At 44.5% G+C, this 6,849-nt stretch overlaps 1 long non-coding RNA gene across 1 annotated transcript; it reads right to left on the bottom strand.

The window, feature by feature from the left end:
• Positions 1-1,273: 1,273 nt before the first annotated feature.
• Positions 1,274-3,361, bottom strand: LOC310751468. Its single transcript, XR_014542531.1, has 2 exons — positions 3,254-3,361; positions 1,274-1,531 (listed from the first exon to the last, which is right to left on the bottom strand). It is a non-coding gene; the product is annotated as an uncharacterized lncRNA (long non-coding RNA).
• Positions 3,362-6,849: the final 3,488 nt, after the last annotated feature.

The raw sequence follows: 6,849 nt of genomic DNA, 5'->3' as shown, positions 1-6,849 counted from the left end.
AAGGCATGCAAGCTCCACCCCCCAGTCGTTCTTAGACTCCTTATTGGGTGAGCAACGCAGCCAAGCACCACAGTTGGAGCCTCCCTCCTCCCTGGCTGGCAGGGAGGGAGGGAGAGGAGCTGCTTCCTTTGAAACCCGGGAAATCTAAGGGACATCATCAATAAGGGACAGCAGCGGGACATGGTGCTAGGATAAGGGACTGTCCCGCCAAATAAGGGACGCTTGACAGCTATGGTAAGAAATCAGTTTTTTTGTGTGACAGCATCCACACTTCGGAACTCCCTGCCTATTGACACCAGAGATGTCTTCACTGTACTCTTTTTGGTGCCTGCTGAAAACAGTTTTGTTTAGGTTAGGCAAGCCTGTCTGGACGTGTAGAATGTTGACATGTGCTTTAATCTGAGTTTTAGCTTAGGACTGATTTTAATTATGTTTTGAATGTTTTAAACAGTTGATTTCACAGCTTTCTACTGATTATTAGTCTTATGCTTTTTGTAAACCACTTTGAGGTTTTATTACAATCAAGCAGTATCTACATCTTTTGAAATAAAAAAATAAATCCACATAGAACCAAAATTACGTTTTAAATAACTTCCTGTCCCCACACTGTTGTTGGGGGGTGGGGATATCCCAACTGATGTTGCAAAATCTGCTGTTGAAACTGTAAGAGAGGCTGGGCAGCCCTTGCTGGCAATTGTAATTCTTGCGTTTTATTATAATGTAAGCTCCCCTGGAATCCTTGGAAGAAAGGCAGGTTAGAAATTCGCTCATGAATAAAAATTGCAGTGGGAGACTTAAAAAGCATTAGTTAGCAAGCTGGGAGCAGACGTCTGCCCAAGGAAGTTGCTTGTTTGTGTGCAGGTGTCATTCGGAATAAATAACAAGATGAAAGATCTTTTTTAATAATTCCAGTAATTTAACTTTAGTATGTATAATGGGACATGAATCCAATATCTCCATTCAGTTCAGGTCTCTCCGTAGTTTTTAGTTTGGTAATGAGTTGTAATTCAGCAACTTCTCCTTCAAGTGTATTTCTAAAATTCTTCTGCAATAAGACAGCTACTTTAAGATCCTGTATAGAATGCAATTAGAAGCTAATTTTGGTCATCTATCCCTTTAAGAATCCCTTGCCCTTCCCTGTGGAACCAACTGGCCATAACATTCCTCAACAGTTATAAGGCTGAAGTATCTGACAAAGTGTGTATTACACACGAAAGCTCATACCTTGAAAACTTATATTGAGTTGATCTTTAAGGTGCTACTGGAATTATGAAAAAAGATCTTTTCATCTTGTTATTTATTATGACCATGACAGATCAACATGGCCTTCCACCTGAATCTGGTGTCATTCGTAGCTGACCTCTCCCACGCACACTGTCTTAGGCGACTTATTCCGGTTTTCAACTTCGGCTTTTGATCTCAAAACATTCTGTTTATCACAGCTGATTCCTCTGTTCGTCTTGATTGGAATCGGAGGGACCGGCCTGCGCACCATGCGCCTTGCTCTTCGCAACCCTGATGGTGCTGACAACTGCCATCCCTGCAAAACCACGTCACGTGCTCCCCAAATCCCAGTGGCCCCTGGGTGTCCTTCACTGATGGATGCCAGGCAGCGCTTTTGAATGGGACCTCAGCTGGACTCCCATCCGTGGCAGCTGCCCACTGTTATGATATGAGTGCTCAGCAGCTGCGAAGAAGCAATTCGATGTTTACATCACATGATGGGTCTAAGCGTGGGACAGTGTTATGTACTGAGTTGAATAGGATCCAAACTGCAGCAGTCTGATTGGTCCTAGAACAATAGGATCCAAAAGGCAGCAGTCTGATTGGTCCTAGAACAATACAGCAGTATGATTGGTTGGCAGGAACCACCCAATCATGGTCCAGATAGAAGTGAATCCACAACCTGATTGGCTTAAAGTAGAATTCCGGAATTAGCCAATCATGTGCAGCCCATTGTGTAAATAATGTATATAAAGCAGATACTTTGAGGGGACATTCATTCATTCCTCCTCACCACTATGAGCTGAATAAAGAGCATGAAATCACTTTGCGACTCTGAGTATATTTCAGACAGGAAGTTCCAAGCTATTCTCAGTGTTGTGTTCTCAGTGTAACATGAAACCTTCCTGTTGTTTGTGTCTGGGAGGAGTCAGTGAGTTGCTCGGAGGATTCTGAGTGAGAAGTCATGCTTTTGTACAGTGTATAGTCAGGAATAAAAGTAGCAATGAAATAGACTACTTTCTGACTGTTTTCTTTCTCCTGCTGCTATGCAAGGGGGAAGGGAGCGTGCACCTTTCATGAGGGAGGTGTCACTTATCCAAGACCTTCCTGGTCTGTCTGGATGCCAGCCAGGGTAGGTCACCGGCAACAGGCCCCAAGAGCCTGGGAAGAGGAGCCAGTCTTTCCCGATGGGGCCAGTTTCCAACTCCCACTACTTTACGCAACTCAGAATTAATCACAGGGATCCATGGCCTGAGAGGATGGGAATGAGCTTGGCTTCTTTTCAGAAGCGACACTGCCACTGAAGAGCGTCTGGGGACCCAGTGGCAGGGACTGGTGGCCTGGCTGGGCCAGGCTGATAAACACCCTTCCAAGCTCCTTGGGGGCAGAGCTTTTGCCACTTCTTTAAGTGTTGCATCTTAAAGCGCAACCTGACTAAAATATGACCTGCTGTGCTCCAGAGGCAGTATAATAATAATAATAATAATAATAATAATAATAATAGTTATAAAACAAATTATAAAACTACAGTAAAACATGAGCGTCAGCTTCTTAGCTTTAGAGTAAGAAAACCAACCATATAAGCATTGCCATTCCTCAGCCGAGTTGTATCCAAGGCATTGCAATGAGCGGTACAGCATAGCTAAAAGAGTATTTGGGAAGAGAGTAAAGCCAATGAACTGTCTGAGCAGAAAGCACAAAGTCTATCAGGAACCTGTCATGGAGAAAGTGTAGGATTGGGTTGCCGGCATCGAGTTCTGTCCAGCACTGCCTCACAAACTTGCTGCTGTCTCTGGTGCAAGGCCCTTGCATTTATGTAACTGTGTGTTAACTGGCTTTAAAGGGCTTTTACAAATACTTGTGGTACATTGGCGTTTTTTTACATCCCACATTATAAAAGAAGTGTGCTCCTCTGGTGGCACTGAGGAGGCCATGATTGTTAAATTTGGTGGGAACCATGTGCCAAGAGTTGGGCAGAGCGTTACGCTTTATGCTGTATGTTTTTCTTCTTCTTCTTCCAAAGATGTACTCCTTGCTGTCTGCCTCTTGTCACGTTTCTCTGCCTGGCTGGGACAAAAAGAGCAACCCAGAGCCTTGGAACAAGCTGTGACCCAACGACCAGTACAAGGTATGCTAGGAAATACTTAACTAGGTTATGATGCTGGTTATCCTATAGGCCAGGGATGGGGAGCCTGGTGTCCAGCAGAGATTGGTGGGACTCCAACTCCCATCAGCCCCATCCCTGAAATCTACGGAAGATGGGCTAATAATAATAATAATAATGGCCATTTGGTGGGAGGAATAATAAGCTTCAGCTTTGGAAGACCTGGTCTGTGTGATCACAGCATTTGGGGTTGGACTAGATGACCCCTGGGTTCATTCTATGATTCTTCATTCTCCTCTCCAGTTTAGTCTTCTAAACTCTGACTGAATAAGCAGGATAGATCTCTGAATTTCTGGCATTGACAAAATTGCTTTTAAGTCCAATAAAGTTGAATGATTAGAGATCCTTTCCTTCCACTTCCGAGTCACCTTCAATGGTAGCCCCACGTAGAGCGCATGGTAGTAGTCCAAGCTGGAGATAACGCTTAACCGTGCTGCCCTCTTTCAGTTCTATGTGGTGAATGCAGACTATGACAAGCTGAAAAAAGGAGCACCCAGATATCTGAAGAGCAAATGAATCTGGGAGCTGTAGTTTGGGTCTTTGGGTTTGATGCTTTTGTAACTGGATCTGTAATGGCTTTTACTCAAATACAATAAATGATTGATTTATTGATTGACTGATTGGTGAAAAAGTGCTTTTTTACTGAGATGCTAACTTTGTCTCTCCATGCCATTCCTTGAACAGCAAAGATAAGGCTTGCTTTCATTTCTCTGTTCATTTGTGCATTTGACTAGTGTTATGTGGAGGGAAATGCAGCCCCTGGGCTGAAAAATGTCCCCCTCCTGCCCCCTTGGGTGTCCGGTGTGGCCTTCACAGATATAGACACAACTTGGGGAAGGGTGTTTTGGCTGCTGAGCTGCGCCCCCCCCCCATTGTGAGGGCTGAGGGTGTGATGGTGATGCCTCCCCAGCTGCTGCCATTGTCTGTGATGCCACAAACACATTTGGCAGCTGAGCAGGTATAAATGTGGGCCAAGGCCATCTGCTGCATTGCAAGTGATGGGGCAGTGGGGAGAGAGAAGAAAATGAGGGAGGAAACATTAGGCCACATTAGGCGCACCATCCATTGGAAGTGCTATGAAGACGCTTTGAACAGGAATGGCTTCCCCTCAGGGATTCTGGGAACTGTAGGTGGTTAAGGGGACAGAGAGTTTTTAGGCGGGTTAGGCTTAGGCTTAGGGATAGGGATAGGGATAGGGTTAGGGTTAGGGTAGGGGTAGGGGTAGGGGTAGGGGTAGGGGTAGGGGTAGGGCTAGGGGTAGGGCTAGGAGTTGGGTAGGGTAGGGTAGGGTAGGGGTAGGGGTAGGGTTGAGTTGGGGTAGTGTTAGGGTTAGGGTTCCCTTCTTGTCAGGGAACTTTGGGAATTGTAGCTCTAGTTAAGGGTTAAGGGTTAGCGTTAGGCTTAGAGTTAGGGTTAGCGTCAGGGGTAGGGGTAGAAGTAGGGTTCCCTTCTTGCCAGGGAACTCTGGGAATTGTAGCTCTTGGAGGGGAACAGGGGGTCTCCTAACAACTCCCTGCACCCTTTTCAAACTATAGCTCCCAGATTCTTTGGGGGAAGAAGCCATGAGTGTTTAAAGCAGCTTCATAGCACATGAAATGGAGCGGATGCGGCCCTCGCCTCCCTCACCCCACTGCCCCTTATTATTGAGGAATCAAAAAGATTTCCCCTGCAAATCTCTCGGAAACAATGTATTTCATCTGGAAAACTATTTAATAAAGATTACTTGTTATTAAAACCGTTGAATGTGTTTGAATGCCTCTTAAAATACCTGTGCAGACCACTTTCTCAGGCAGGTTTGTCAGCAGCGCTGTGTTTCTGCCAGCACCTCCTCAATTTTGCTAGCCCCCGCTGCCAAAAGATACCCAGCAAAGAGCCTTATAGCAGCCGTCCCCAACTTGGTGCCTTCCAGATGTTGTTGGCCCAACTCCTATCATCTCTGACCGCTGGCTATGCCAATGGGAGTTGGATTCCAACAGCATCTGCATTGCTATCCTGTGCAAACGAACCTGTTTGCCTGGGATTTTTGGGTGGGCAGGAAGGTGAAGGGAATTTTGTTGCTGCTGCTGCAGATGAAAGTCCAGGTGGTTCATGGAGCGTGCTCTGCTTTTATCTGTTTTGTATAAGCAATGTTGGATCGGTTTTATTATGGTATATTATGCACATAATTAACCAGTGCAGCAACCTGAAAGCACACATTATACTCTGTATGAACATTCTAGGTTGGTCTTAATAAATTATGTTTCCTTCTGGCCTTGTGAGTTTTGTTCTCATGGGCTGAAACATGCAGTTCTTTCCCTGAGTTGCAAATCAGGAAAATCCAAGTTTGCATCTTGCCTCTGCTCTGCCACGTGGACTAAACTTCTCCATCTGCAAAATGAATATTTTAATACTGACACCTCTGTAAACATTGCAACAGATTGTGTATGTGAAACCCTTTGAACAGTTAAAAAAATGCTATGTAAATATTAGAAGTTTTTATAGTTTTGGTCTGAAAAAAGAGTCCTGGAGAACTTGAAAGCTCGTTTGCTATTTTGCCAGATTTTCATAGGTCCTCAGCTCCTGGAAGCAGGGAACTTTCCTCTTATGCTCTACACAGGACTAGGCACACAGAAGCTGCTTAATATATAATAAAGATCATTCTACCGTGGCTTCCTATTTTCACTAGAATGGCAAGATAAAAATTATCTAACAAATAATAATAATAAATCCATATACAGTAAATACAGCCATGCTAATTTTGCAGGTTGCTTTGCTTCCCCTGCCATTTATAAAGATTTTTAATTGATCTATTGAGATTAAAAAGAAATAACAAACAAAAGGGTTATCCAGAGGAAAGAAAATGGTAATATTTGTTACATCACATCACAATACGTTATTCTTGCGTTTCTAATGGCTTCCTGCCACCCCATCATGCACCTACCATTTAGTCTATCTAGCGTACTATTTATTTCCGTTTTCTTTTGTTAATTTTCATCAATATTATATTCTCTTATAATTATCCATCATACCACAGAAGTCATTCAAGGCCTGCCACTGACATCATGTACAAAAAATACCTTAAGGATTACTGTAATAACATGATGTCACTGCCATTTATAAATAAATGTGTGTGTATATATAATTTACATGATTTACATTTTACCCTTCCAGAGGGAATTCAGGGTGGAAGACATGGCAAAGAGAGGGTATTAAAAACAGTTCAAGACATTCTCCACCAGCGACCTCAAGTCTGCCAGGAACGATGCTTCCTCCTTTCTGCCGCCAAAAGCCTGAGTAAACAGGGATGTTTCAAAGTCAGGGAGGCAGATGGAGCTCACTAGCGAGGGCATTGCGCAAACACCCCGTCGCGGGTCACCAACAAAAGGGCAGTGCCCGGCGGTGCCACCACCACCAAGGCCTCGCCGGCTGTCTGCGGGGTCTGAGAGGGGGTGGCCCAAACCGGCAGGCAGGCAGGCAGTCAG

The sequence above is a fragment of the Podarcis filfolensis genome (genome assembly GCF_964270895.1).
Source record: "Podarcis filfolensis genome assembly, chromosome: 16".
Lineage (NCBI taxonomy): Eukaryota > Metazoa > Chordata > Lepidosauria > Squamata > Lacertidae > Podarcis > Podarcis filfolensis.
This window is presented reverse-complemented; position numbering and strand designations above follow the sequence as displayed.